Below are 13538 nucleotides of genomic sequence, written 5' to 3'. Positions count from 1 at the left end.
GGAGTCGTCAGAAGATCCAAGAGGAGAATGAACGGAACATGAACATAGCTCAGGGGAAGTAGAGAGAAAAAGGTCTAGAAGGCTTGCATATTGACCGGGTGTATCGGGCACACGGGTTGGTTCGCGAACAATCTGAGTGAGGTCATAAGCAATGGCAAAATCATGACAAAACCTCCCCTCATCGTCTGTCTTATTTGAATGGGTCAGCCATTCCACGTTACGGACGTTGAAGTCACCACAAATATGGATGTTAGCCGAGGGATGTGCAAACAGTGTGTGGTCTATTTTCTCAGATATGCTCTTAAAGATAGTAACTCCGCTGTTGTGGGGCCGATAGAGGGCAAATATAAATGCAGTGGTGTTAGCAAGGGCAACCCTGAAGCACATATAGGGTAAATTAGGATCTTCTCTAGAGATATCCCTGGCACACGGGAAGCCATCCTTAATGTAGGCACATAATCCATGCCCATGACGATCTTTGGGTTCAGATTTAGCTGTTAAATTAGAGTATCCGTTAATTATGAACTCATCTAGGGAAGTGGTCGACCCTATTCCAGTTTCATTTAGAAATAATATGTTCAGTTTCGTCTCTTGTAATTGGGTTTCAACCTCTGGAAGGTTGGAACGTAGACCCCTGATGTTGGAGAAGGAGACCTAGTAGTAGGGGTCTACGTTGGAAGATGGGGGTCTAGGTTTAATCGAGTTTTTATTCTGGAGATATTGCATGTTGAGGCTTTGGGATTTGTGGAATAGGTCGGCATACTTGGTTAGAGCAGTAAAGAGAGGGAACGTAAGAGAGAAATTTTTTTTTAGCACACGAAAAGGTAAAGCCTAACAATTACCCACTAGTATGGCATCGAGAGGTCCCACCAGAGACTACTGCATGGTCCAAATCCACTCACCAAATGGCAATACAGCAGTCGCAGTACTTTGCGCCGGCTGATAGGACAGCCTCCTTAGTGGTTAATGCAAGGTTCGGGTCGCAGACTATCAGGCGGATAACGTCAGCCCAGACAAAACGTTTACCTCCAGCACCCTTACTAGTGACATGGCCACAAGGTTTCTTGTTCGAGAGATCGAGTTGTGTCAGCACGAGTGAGTGGTCGGTATCACCATCGGCGGAGTGGTAGGTTCTTGATCGTTTAACAGAACCGATGTCTCTTTTTCTACACAATGCAAGATCTAATTGGTGCCAATGTTTGGAACGAGGGTATCTCCAAGAGACACGATGACACATTTTCTGTTTGAACCAGGTGTTTGCAATACAGAGTCGCTGTTTACTACAGAGCTCCAGAGTTCTTTGACCATTTTCATTTATTTTACAAGTACCAAACTGACCAATAATGTCAGACCAGGTAGTATGGTTTGCACCGATTCTGGCGTTGAAGCCTCCGAGTACTAGGAGGTGATCTTTGGCTGGGATCCTGCTCAATATTTTGTTGAGACAGTCGTAGAATTCATCCTTCACATGATCTTCGCTAGGCAGTGTTGGCGCATAGACGCTGATGACGTGTACTGGTGTATCGGCGCAGTTAATCTTCAGTGTCATAATTCTGTAGAGTAACAATGTCGACAGACAGCTTGGCAAGTTCATGGTCAAGTAATTCGGTCTTACGAGGCAAACGTTGTGCACGAAGGTTGAGATCCGGGTTATGCGTGAAACCTGGGCAAAGTGTACGAATTTTCCAACTTCCGAGTCGGAGAGTAGTCTTTGAATTGTGATTTGTAACAGGTGAATGATTTACGTCTGTGATTGCCTGACCACCCCATCGAAGCGGCAGACGTGACAGGGTAGAACCTTACTGACCAGGGGCTGTCTGGTTTGAGGCGGGCGGTAGCCACCCACTGGGGGGTTAATAGCTCAACCCACCTTTGCAGAGGATCCGAAGCACCTGGTCGCGACGTCAATTTGACCAGACTTTTAACTCTTCAACCGTTGTGAGAGTCTGGGCGAAGAAACTCGTGCGTTGCCCAAGCGACACGAGTGGAACTTGTCCAGAGCCGATAGAACCCAAGGAAAGACAAGGTCGATACGTTGGTACCAACTCTGGCTGCAGGAGATGGCCGTTGCCTCATAAGAATCTCATCCGACCTTTGATAGGTCTTATTTTTGGTCCTGCTTGGTGTCCCCGCACCCTCCTCATCTAGGTTAACCCTAGCGGGGGCCGGTTTAGTCGCTGACGACCCGACCATGCGGCAGCTAGCACTGGGTTACATGGTACCAGTGGGGGTCTAAGACTCAGCTGACTCTAAGATGAAAATAACAGTCCCAATAATCGAAATAAAATGAACCATTTAAGTACTGGATATCGTTATTTTGTTTAACAAGAATTATTGAATGTCATCTTTACAATAGTGACTAATATATTAAATGTGCTCTCCAGTAAATGACAATAGTTAGAAGTATGCACTATACGTTTGTCATCGATTATGACTAACGTTTTCATCCACAACCGCACCCTTTCACAGCATTGTCCCTTCTGGCCATCTTCTTTTAGCTACAGGCAACAGATATAATCGATCTGTTGGAAAATCCATTAAGCCCATTAAGTTTCACTCAAGATTATTCCGATTTATTATTTATTGGAAATTTATGAAGATCAATTTTCATGTGAGAACAATTTAAAAAATATGTACTTTAATAAACAGAGATTGTTTCCGAATTGTTAGACGTTAAAAGATCTGTGACCCCTTTGAATAACTATGTATGTTATCGTTTGCGTATATCGTTTGAGTCGGCAAGAAATTCATTTGCAAAGTTAACCAATGTTAATATAAAAAGACGAAATACAAAAGTAGCGTTTCTGTTCGTAATAGATCACTGTCTTTTATTTTCTCTTCTCAAAGCCTTTAATATGAACAAATAGGTGTAATTGTGTTGAACTAAATCTGCTGTTTAAGTCACTTTTCGCAAAGGCGTTCATTGTTTTCTCCTTTTACTTGTGGCATCAATAATCAAAGAGTAACAATTAAATTAACATGCAAATTCATATGTAAAACATTTTTTTTATTTTATAGGGATGATCGTTTTATGTTAATTTGTATGTAAAACTGATTTTTTAGGGATGATCATTTTATGTAAATTTATATGTAAAAGTGATTTTAAAAATGTCATTCTTACAACCAAGTTTTAAGGCTAGTCACCGCGTAAACATAAAAACCAAATTGTCCTTAGTAAATGGAAAAGGAAAGCCCTTATATACTACGGAAATTTTATTTTTGCAAACTACCAGAGTGCTCCCTTTTCTGGGAGCTGGTTTTCTCCCACATAAACGACCTTGTGCCACATTTTCGTTTTGTGTGGAGAAGCCAATAGATATCAGTCGATTTCCGGTTACACTCGTAATCAGATGTTGAGCTTTTGCCCAAGAAAATGTTATTTTCCCCAAATGAACGAACCCACTTTTTAAGAGTTTGGACCTGCGGAGTTTATTCTTCGCTTTTCTCTCTTTGCTAGCCTATTAACGCACCACTAATTGTTTTTTTTCTTTTTTAAGATAATATTTTAGTTGGCAGGACTTAAATAACCGGCAGATTTGGGGAGACTCTCCGATTTCTAGGCCGCACAATTAGATGCAGCATGCCGCTGCTTCTCCAACCGGGTTTAGAAATTGTTGGAGGCGGTTACAACACCCGGTGGCACCCCGTTACTGAGGACCGCTGTCTTGCTCTCAACTTCCGTTGTCGGGGTTGCCGAACCAGGTCTGCCGTTCGTAAAGTCTATTTCGTCCGTACCGTCCGTAGAGGTTGCGCTCGATGGCACCCCATGTCCGTCCGATGCGTCTGTTGGGGTTTCCCCGAGTGGCACTCTATGTCCGTCCATTACGTCCGTTGTGCCCATAAGGGTTACACCAAGTGGTACACCAAAGTCCCTTATAAGGGCCTCCGTGCTATTTTCACTGTCCGTTGAGAGCCTTCGTTACGCACTCAAAATAGAGACACCGTAGAAGTAGAGGAGGAGATAATTGACCTCATATAATAGATGTGACGCTAGAAAACCCCATAGGGCATAATGGGAGAAAGCAGGGTGGCAGCGTATACAACCGGCAGCACTACAGAATCTGGGTTGATGTTTGGAACACCGGGTAGTTTTTATGAGGAAATGGAATGCCATCGTAGACCTCAAGATAGATAATGTCGGGGAGAATAGAGGGTCGGTTAAGTGTGAAAGAAGTCTGTCGGACCTGATGGAATCGTGCGATCTTGTCGACGGGTTCCGTCTGGATTACCAAGGGAGGGAAATGTGGACGTGACATACAAGTGTGGCCTTCTGTCCGAGTAACTACCTGGACAGAATGTTAGTCAGAAGGCGCGACGTAGATTTTCTATCTTGTCCGACGTTCAACTGGTTAGGTGATTCGAACCATCAATTAGTTATGGTCCGTTTGAAATTAAACGATAGGCCTACCTTGGCTGGGTACTGGTTGGTTGGGTACTGTGTACTAGGAGATCTTCCAAAAACGTGCATTCCACCCTTTGTTTTGTCCCCGGTCTGTTGCTCCTATACGTACATTTATCTTGGAAGAGGCCGTCATTTCTATATGTTCCCATCCCGTCATTTCTATATGTTCCCATCCCGTCATTTCTATATGTTCCCATCCCGTCATGTCTATATGTTCCCATCCCGTCATTTCTATATGTTCCCATCCCGTCATGTCTATATGTTCCCATCCCGTCATTTCTATATGTTCCCATCCCGTCATTTCTATATGTTCCCATCCCGTCATGTCTATATGTTCCCATCCCGTCATTTCTATATGTTCCCATCCCGTCATTTCTATATGTTCCCATCCCGTCATGTCTATATGTTCCCATCCCGTCATTTCTATATGTTCCCATCCCGTCATGTCTATATGTTCCCATCCCGTCATTTCTATATGTTCCCATCCCGTCATTTCTATATGTTCCCATCCCGTCATGTCTATATGTTCCCATCCCGTCATTTCTATATGTTCCCATCCCGTCATGTCTATATGTTCCCATCCCGTCATTTCTATATGTTCCCATCCCGTCATTTCTATATGTTCCCATCCCGTCATTTCTATATGTTCCCATCCCGTCATTTCTATATGTTCTCATCCCGTCATTTCTATATGTTCCCATCCCGTCATTTCTATATGTTCCCATCCCGTCATTTCTATATGTTCCCATCCCGTCATTTCTATATGTTCCCATCCCGTCATTTCTATATGTTCTCATCCCGTCATTTCTTTATGTTCCTATCCCGATCTAATTTGTTTTTGCAATGATTAACCTTAGTTTTCCTACTCCGCATTAGGGAACGACTTGTTTGTTTTCGACTTTTGTCGGAAAATAGTGGGAATTCTAAACTTAGAATTAAGTAGGAATGGTTTTACTTACCCGCTTCCATAGGCATTTATTTAGTTGTTTTCTTTTCCTTTCTTTTTGGGTGCATTCTTGATTGACCTCACTCCCATCATATCATACTTTGTTTTGTTGTTTTTATATTAAAATAACAAAAAAAGAAAAACAAAACTCTTAAGTTTTGCCTTTCCTTTGTTGTACATTGTTTCTTGTCTTTTCAGAAATTTGTACATAAAGTATTCATATAAACTAAGGATCTTAAGGTTTTTTCAATAAAATTGACATAGCAAAGTAGTTAGATGAACTCGACTCCCATTTTCCCCTTCTGGCCTTGTGCCTAAGTTCGGTGTTACCTAAATAAGACTGTAGTGGTAGATATACCGCGAGGTAAAACACCAGGTTGAGAAACTGGCGCGGTCTTTCCTTCTCTCGAGGGTAGATGGGACTCTCTTAAGCCAGGGTAGCCACCCTATCTAGTGATGGCGTCATGATAAAAAATACCCTTGATAGCTCTGGTGAAGCATGAAGTATTCAGCTACCGACAAGATTTGAATTGCACTACAAACTCGTGTAGTGAATTTAATATTGGCTGCAGCCGCACTGGATGGATGGATGGATCGATGGTAGATAATGCCAGAACAGGAGGAACCGAACTAAATAAACGATATCCAATTACACTCGTATACTGGACTATAGGCTGAAGTGTGGTGTCTGATGCACTCAAATTAAAGACTGTTGGGAGCGTGTCTGCCTCTATAGCTCAGTGGTTTAGAGCACTGGTCTCGTAAACCAGCGGTCGTGAGTTCGAATCTCACTGGAGGCATGATATCTCTACTACTCTCTTTTACTAATTTTCAACCAAAATTTTGCAACATTTGGATTTTTACAATATTTTGTACAATCTTTGTTTATACTGGGATTATATTTTGGCAAAAAGGTCAATTTAGTAAAAACTGTTGGAAGCGTGTGTGCCTCTATAGCTCAGTGGTTTAGAGCACTGGTCTCGTAAACCAGGGGCCGTGAGTTCGAATCTCACTGAAGGCATGATATCTCTACTACTCTCTTTTACTAGTTTTAGAAAACTGCCAGAGTTCCCCCTTTGGGGGAGCTGGTTTTCTCCCAAATAAAAACAACCTAGATAAATCACAATTCAATAAAATCAATAGCAAGAGAAACATTTTGAGAAATATTTATTCGTGTACTATATGCTCAATAAGCGTATCTTTTATTTTTGCAAAAGAATCATCTTATTTAAACAGCGATTTCACAATAGTTTCAAAATTAAAAAAAATCAATGAATCATTGATTACATATTTATAGATTTTAAAATAATCAGAATCGGTAATATTATCGGAAGAAATTTTGTAAAGGATATCGAAAAAGGAGAAATCATCTGGAAAGATTTGTTTTCACAAAAACGTAAAGTAATACCAACAATTATAGTAAATGAGCAATTTCTGATATAGCATGTTTAAGAACCTCTAATGAGTACACATAATAAAAATAATAACAAATCATAATAACAATAAAAATAATGATAATGATAATAATAATAACAATAATAATAATAATAACAATAATAATAATAATAATAATAATAATAATAATAATAATAATAATAATAATAATAAGAAGAAGAAGAAGAAGAAGAATATAAAATAATTATCTTGGCGCAGAGATTTCGAAAGACAGAGTGTCTGATTTGTGTTGAAATATTACTTCATAGAAAACAACCGGAAGACGACAAAAATAGAAAATAGGAAATTTGGAGAGAATCGATTGTTTTAAGGATGTCACTAATGACAAACAGGATCCGAATTGTTGTCAAACTGCTGCAGCAAAATATAAGCCAATTAAGTGACATTTATATAATGGTTAACAACTGCAATCTTAGCGTTTATAAATTCGATGCACGACTGTCAGTTGAGTTTTTGGAGAAAATATATTTTCTCCAAAAACTGAACTGGCAGTCGTGCATCGAATTAAACAGAGCTTCAACACACACACACACACACACACACACACACACACACACACACACACACATATATATATATATATATAGATTACGTTCTTTTAAAACATAAACTAAAGAAAACATTTTATTTTGTAAAGTGCTCAATTTATAGGGAGATGTTTAATGAGTAAAACATAAATATTAGAAAGTTTTTAGGCAGATCAAGCTTTTGTGTTCAATATAGGGGTAGAATATTTATGAGTATTTAAATATCTTTATAAATAAAATTAACTATTTCACTTTATTCTATGAGTAAATATAATTATTTTAATGAGTAAAATTAATCAATTATGAAATTACTTATTCCATCTGACAATTTGACTATTTTATGAGTAAAATTATTAATTTCTTGGTAAAATTTATTATTTCATGAGCTGATTTAATTTTTTTCTGAGTAATATTAAATATTGTATGAGTGAAATTAAGTATCTTATAAGTAAAATACATTAGTTTATGAGTTAAATTAATTATTCATAAAGAAAATTTAATATTTTATGAGTAAAATTAATTATTTTATGAGGAGGATTAATTATTTTATGACTAAAATTAATTATTTTATGAGTAAAATTAATTATTTTATGAGTAAAATAATTTAGTATATGGGTAAAACTAATTGTTTTATAAGTAAGAAAAAAACTTGATGAATAAAATTAATGAATTCATAGAAAATAAATAGCAACATTTATTTATTAATACATGTAAAATCAATTTTGATATTAGTTATTGTATGTGCAAAATTAATTATTTTACGAGTAAAATTAATTATTTTATAGGTAAATTTTTTTTCCTAAGTAAATTTAGTTATTGCTGGGTAAAATTTTTTTATTTTCTTAGTAAAATTAATTTTTATATAGGTACAATTAATTTTTTCTAGGTAAAATTAATTTTTTCTAGGTAAAATTATTTTTTTATAGGTAAAATTAATTTTTTTATAGGTAAAATTAATTTTTATAGGTAAAATAATTATTTTCAATTTTTTTTGTTCATAAATTTTTCTATGAGTAATTTTAAGTATTTTTTTTTACTGAAATTGATTATTTCATTTTAAAAATTAATGATTTTATAAGTAATATTAATAATTGTATGAATAAAATGATTCATTTTCTGAATAAAATTAATTTTTTCATGAGCCAACGTTACTATTTTATGCGTAAAATTAATAAGAAATAATATGTTTATAATTCGGCAATAAATGTAAACTGTTGGACATTCAACATTAGATATGCAGATAGGATTGTGAATTTTACTGAAGATTACATATAAATTTTCGGGTCCCTTTTATTACTTTAGTGAAGTGTAATATTTCATTATTTTCAGATATTTTTATTTAGCCAAATTGATCAGTTAATTGTTTATCCGACCTATTTAAATACTCAATCACACCGTCATTGTTTAATTGTGTTTACTAATCTGTAAATTTAGTACTTCAATGCTGGTCAAAATATTGGCTAAAAATATATACGATGTTTAGCATAATGCATTAGCATTATTAGAAATAAAAAAAAAATTGATGAAGCACAAAAAAGCCACAATTCATACGTTGTTAGACATGAGAGACGCAATAGAAATCCTTCATGCTTCGTTCGATTACAATAGAAACTTTCTCAAAACGGAATAAATGCAGCATACGATTCGAATTCCAAATTGATTTTATAAAGAGAGTGACATTTTAAAAGCCTGTTCTAATGCTGTTTTTAATTTACTTTTACTTATCAGAAACCAAGCATGTTCTCACTAAGATGCGAGTGGTTAGATTTGCATGACGCATCTTTAGAAGGGAATTATGCAACCTGATATTTTTCACATGACATTTAAATTTCTGTATTTGTGTAAAGTAAATGGCAAACGAACATTAAGGGAATTTCAAATGGAACAGTTTTGGAAAGTATAAGGACTACTACTACTGCTACTACTACTACTACTGCTACTACTACTACTACCACAAATGTGTGAGTTTAATTGGTTATACACACAAACACATCTATTTGACAAGTTTTAAGCAGATGTTTCTTCTCAATTATTAAATCATTTCTCTCTGATAGGTTCATAAGAGTAGTTGTTGATGGGCAGAAATCGGAAGCTCACAGTATTAATGTTGGAGTCCCTCAAGTGTCCATCCTGGACTCAACTCTCTTCTTGATCTACATCAATAATCTCCCAAAACACATCCTTAGATCATCCGTATACATTTATGTTGACGCCACTAACATCTATTTTGAAACGAGATCATCGAACTGTATAACGTTTCGTCATTGACGGCAAAGATGGAAGAAAAAAGCATAAAAGTGGCAGACCAAAGGTGACTTCACAACGATATATTAGAAAAATCAAGAGGAGTTTGCCAGCAAACCCACACAGCACAAGCAAAGCTATTTTTGACCATGCAGGAATATCTGGCACCTCTAAAAGGACCCGAAATCGAATTTTGAAACAGATAACCGACCAAAGAACACAGACAAAATGTCCTCCTGTGAGTAATATAAACTGCCAGAAGCGACTAACATGGCCCACTAAATATTTGAAAATTAATTTTCAAAATGTTCTCTGGACTGACGAGGCCAGAGCAACCATCAACGGCCCCGACAGATTCAGACGTCAACAGGGAGAAGGAGGAGGGATGATTGTGGTTGGTATTATTGGAAGTGAGATTGTTGGTCCTTTTCTTGTCCCTAACTGTGTCAAAATGAATTCTGTGAACTACTGCAAGTTTTTGGAAGCAAATTTACTGTCTTGGTTGAATTCACAAAATGATGCTCTCAACCAGAATCTAATTATCCGACAAGACAATGCCCCAAGCTATGCTTCTCGGTTCACAAAAGTTTGGCTTTCAGAAAAGGGGATCTCTGGTAAACGTCTGATGGACTGGCCACCTCAGAGCCTGGATTTGAATCCGATAGAGAACCTCTGGTCGATTCTGAATAGGAAGGTGTACGAAAACGGGCATCAATTCCATAGTAAAAAGACATTGGGGAGAGAATCAAGAAGGTATCTTCTGAAATCACACCTCAGCAAGTGCATACATATAATCCTCTTTTGATAGGAGGCTGATTGATTTGATTAAAAATGGAGGAAACCGAATAAAATTCATAAATTCGTATTGTTCTGTTAATTGTTATTTGAGTAATAACTGTTGTTTTCTTGTAATATGTTATCAATATATGGTACTATAATCATGATGACACAATTTTTCGAATTATATCATGTTTAAAAATGGTATTTATTATGGATGAATGAGTGCTTGCAAACTCTTTTCGCCCATATTACTTCCTGAAATCATTTAAAGATCCCCCCCCCAGAATATGATTATTTGGTTTCCGTTTCTATAAATTTACTTCATATATTTGCATATCTAACAGTGAGTAACATAGTTATTATATTGGAAAATATTGGAGCATAAATTTATCAATTTATACAATTTGCAAATACTTTTGACCCACACTGTATATAGATATATTTTCCATATAAATATATATTTTCCAATATATATTAACATTTTTAATATGATACACGTTTTTAAATATGTCAACTATTTAATATGCGTATCCTTGCAAATGTATATACACCTGCTTTGAATATATATATATATATTTAATATACATTCAAAGATGTTAAAATCTGTGTACACATGTTTTGAATATATATATATATATATATATATATATATATATATATATATATTAATATGGTTTTTAAATCTGTGTACACATGTTTTGAATATATTTTTTTAATATACATTGAAATAATTTTTAAATCTGTGGACACATGTTTTGAATATATATTTTTAAATATACATTCAAATAATTTTTAAAATCTGTGTACACATGTTTTAAATATATATTTTTTAATATATATTCAAATAATTTTTAAATCTGTGTACACATGTTTTAAATATATAAATTTAAAATGTACATTGAAATGATTTTTCTATCTATGTACACATGTTTTTAATATATATATCTTTTTCATATATATTCCAATAATTTTTATATATGTGTATACATGTTTTGAATATATATTTTTTAATATACATTCAAATAATTTTTATACATCTGTATACATGTTTTGACTATATATATTTAATATACATTGAAATGATTTTTTAATATGTGTAAACATGTTTTGAATATATATTTTATATATACATTTTTTAATATACATTCAAATAATTTTTAAATCTGTGTACACATGTTTTGAATATATATTTTTAATATACATTCACATAATTTTTAAATCTGTGTACACATGTTTTAAATATATATTTTTTAATATACATTCACATAATTTTTAAATCTGTGTACACATGTTTTTGAATATATATTTTTTTAATATACATTCACATAATTTGGCAATGCTTAATATATATATATATATGTATATATGTTTACAATGTGTATACGCGTCTTTTGTTAATATAGATACACGTTTATCACAAACAGACACAGACACAGACACAGACACACACACACACACACACACACACATATATATATATATATATATATATATATATATATGTTTTTTAATACGTGCACACATTTTTCAATGTGTATATGAATCTTTTTCAAGCACTTTTTTAATGGCACACATAACTTTTTGCAATACTGTATTAACAACGTGCATATTTTTTAATATTTTTTAAACTATAAAATATATTGGTTTCACGTGTAAACAATAAGAAAAATGCCGTTTCGCATTTGACAACGTAGGCTTATTCACTTAAAATTATATAAAAGTCCTTTATTTTGTCCGTCAAATGACAAAATTCTATCGAATTTTCCAATAGGCTTACAAGAAAACGGACGCATGCGTCAAACGCGGTTAATGTTTATCACTCAAAATATTTATCTGCTGATGAATGGAATCATTTCACTTTTCTGATGTAAAACTATTATTTATTGTCGCGCCCTCGTCCAGAAAATATCATATGATGATGTGATGGGAAATACATGACAAATGTCGCATTCTCTCGATATTAAATGCCATCTTTGTCATTCATCTTTTGAAAAGATCTGCTTTTAAACTAGAATCGACATACAGTACTTTCCCAAGTTGGATACTTGTATTATTTTATAATTTTATTCATCGAGAATGAGATTATAAATTGCTCAAGAGAATAGTGCAGAGAAACGACGAGAACTGTCCCTGGTTCTCTGCAAATAGTCCCGATAATATTCAATAATAGAGCGGTATTGAAAATATTCGAGTATTCAAGCGAACCATTAATCAGAGTGGTTAACGGTACATTAAAGACTCATCAGAATCGTGTTCATTATCGGAATTGAACAATAATTCATAAATACACGTTATCTAAAACAACGTTCAAGTTAAACAAAAATGTCAGTCATGGCCGTTAAGGATTTTTGATGGAGAGAGTGTGAGGTGTTTGGAAAGCTTACAAATTCTGTCAACACGATTCGATAACTCATATTTTTAACATCGATTCAGATGATGACTTTTTGATTATGAGAAAGAAGTGGAATGCTTATTTGGATTCACATATACCGGATCTTTGCTGTCCATATTTATATCTGTTAAATTATATCAAATATAAAATCCATCAGAATAATCCTCAGCATATTTCTGCATTTAAGAGGTTCATCACATGTCAAATCAGATCAATGGATAATTGTTAATGATAATTTTGCATATCGTCATCGACTGTGCACATTTAAAGCATACAATCATACGACAATAAAAAAGACTGATAAACATTTATATGAAATAGTAACATTACACATTGTACTGTTGAGACGATACCCAAAATGACACAGCTAATATTTAACGACCATAAAAAGGAATCATAGATATTCATATTTTAACATTGTTAGACACATTAGGCAGAGATTCAAGTTCATCTATATTTAAATATCTTGCCACCCGGTGTTTCCCATTTGTACAATACGCTTACACATTATTATAGAATTAATTCTCTATTGAGGATTATATATTACGAGCAATACTTTGCCCGGTGGATTAATTCGCAAAAAAAAAAACATAATAATGATAATATCGTCCATCAAATTCCGTATGTGTTTGTTCACGTCAGCTGAAATTTGGGCTTGACGATCTAAAACATAGTCTTCTTCTGTTATAGATGAAAAAGAAGCATTTTTTCACAGTGGGTAATTTACGTTCGTATCTATAAGAGAGAGACTATTTTAAAGATTTTTTATCGATTTTCGATATTTATCGAGTG

General features: G+C 34.5%; 2 non-coding genes across 2 annotated transcripts; both read left to right on the top strand.

Moving 5' to 3' along the window:
- Positions 1-6074: 6074 nt before the first annotated feature.
- Positions 6075-6148, top strand: Trnat-cgu (transfer RNA threonine (anticodon CGU)). The gene has a single exon. It is a non-coding gene; the product is annotated as a tRNA-Thr (tRNA).
- Positions 6149-6295: 147 nt separating this feature from the next.
- On the top strand, positions 6296-6369 carry Trnat-cgu (transfer RNA threonine (anticodon CGU)). The gene has a single exon. It is a non-coding gene; the product is annotated as a tRNA-Thr (tRNA).
- Positions 6370-13538: the final 7169 nt, after the last annotated feature.

Source organism: Euprymna scolopes, chromosome 6 (assembly GCF_053919585.1).
Source record: "Euprymna scolopes isolate OS-2025 chromosome 6, ASM5391958v1, whole genome shotgun sequence".
NCBI lineage: Eukaryota > Metazoa > Mollusca > Cephalopoda > Sepiida > Sepiolidae > Euprymna > Euprymna scolopes.
This window is presented reverse-complemented; position numbering and strand designations above follow the sequence as displayed.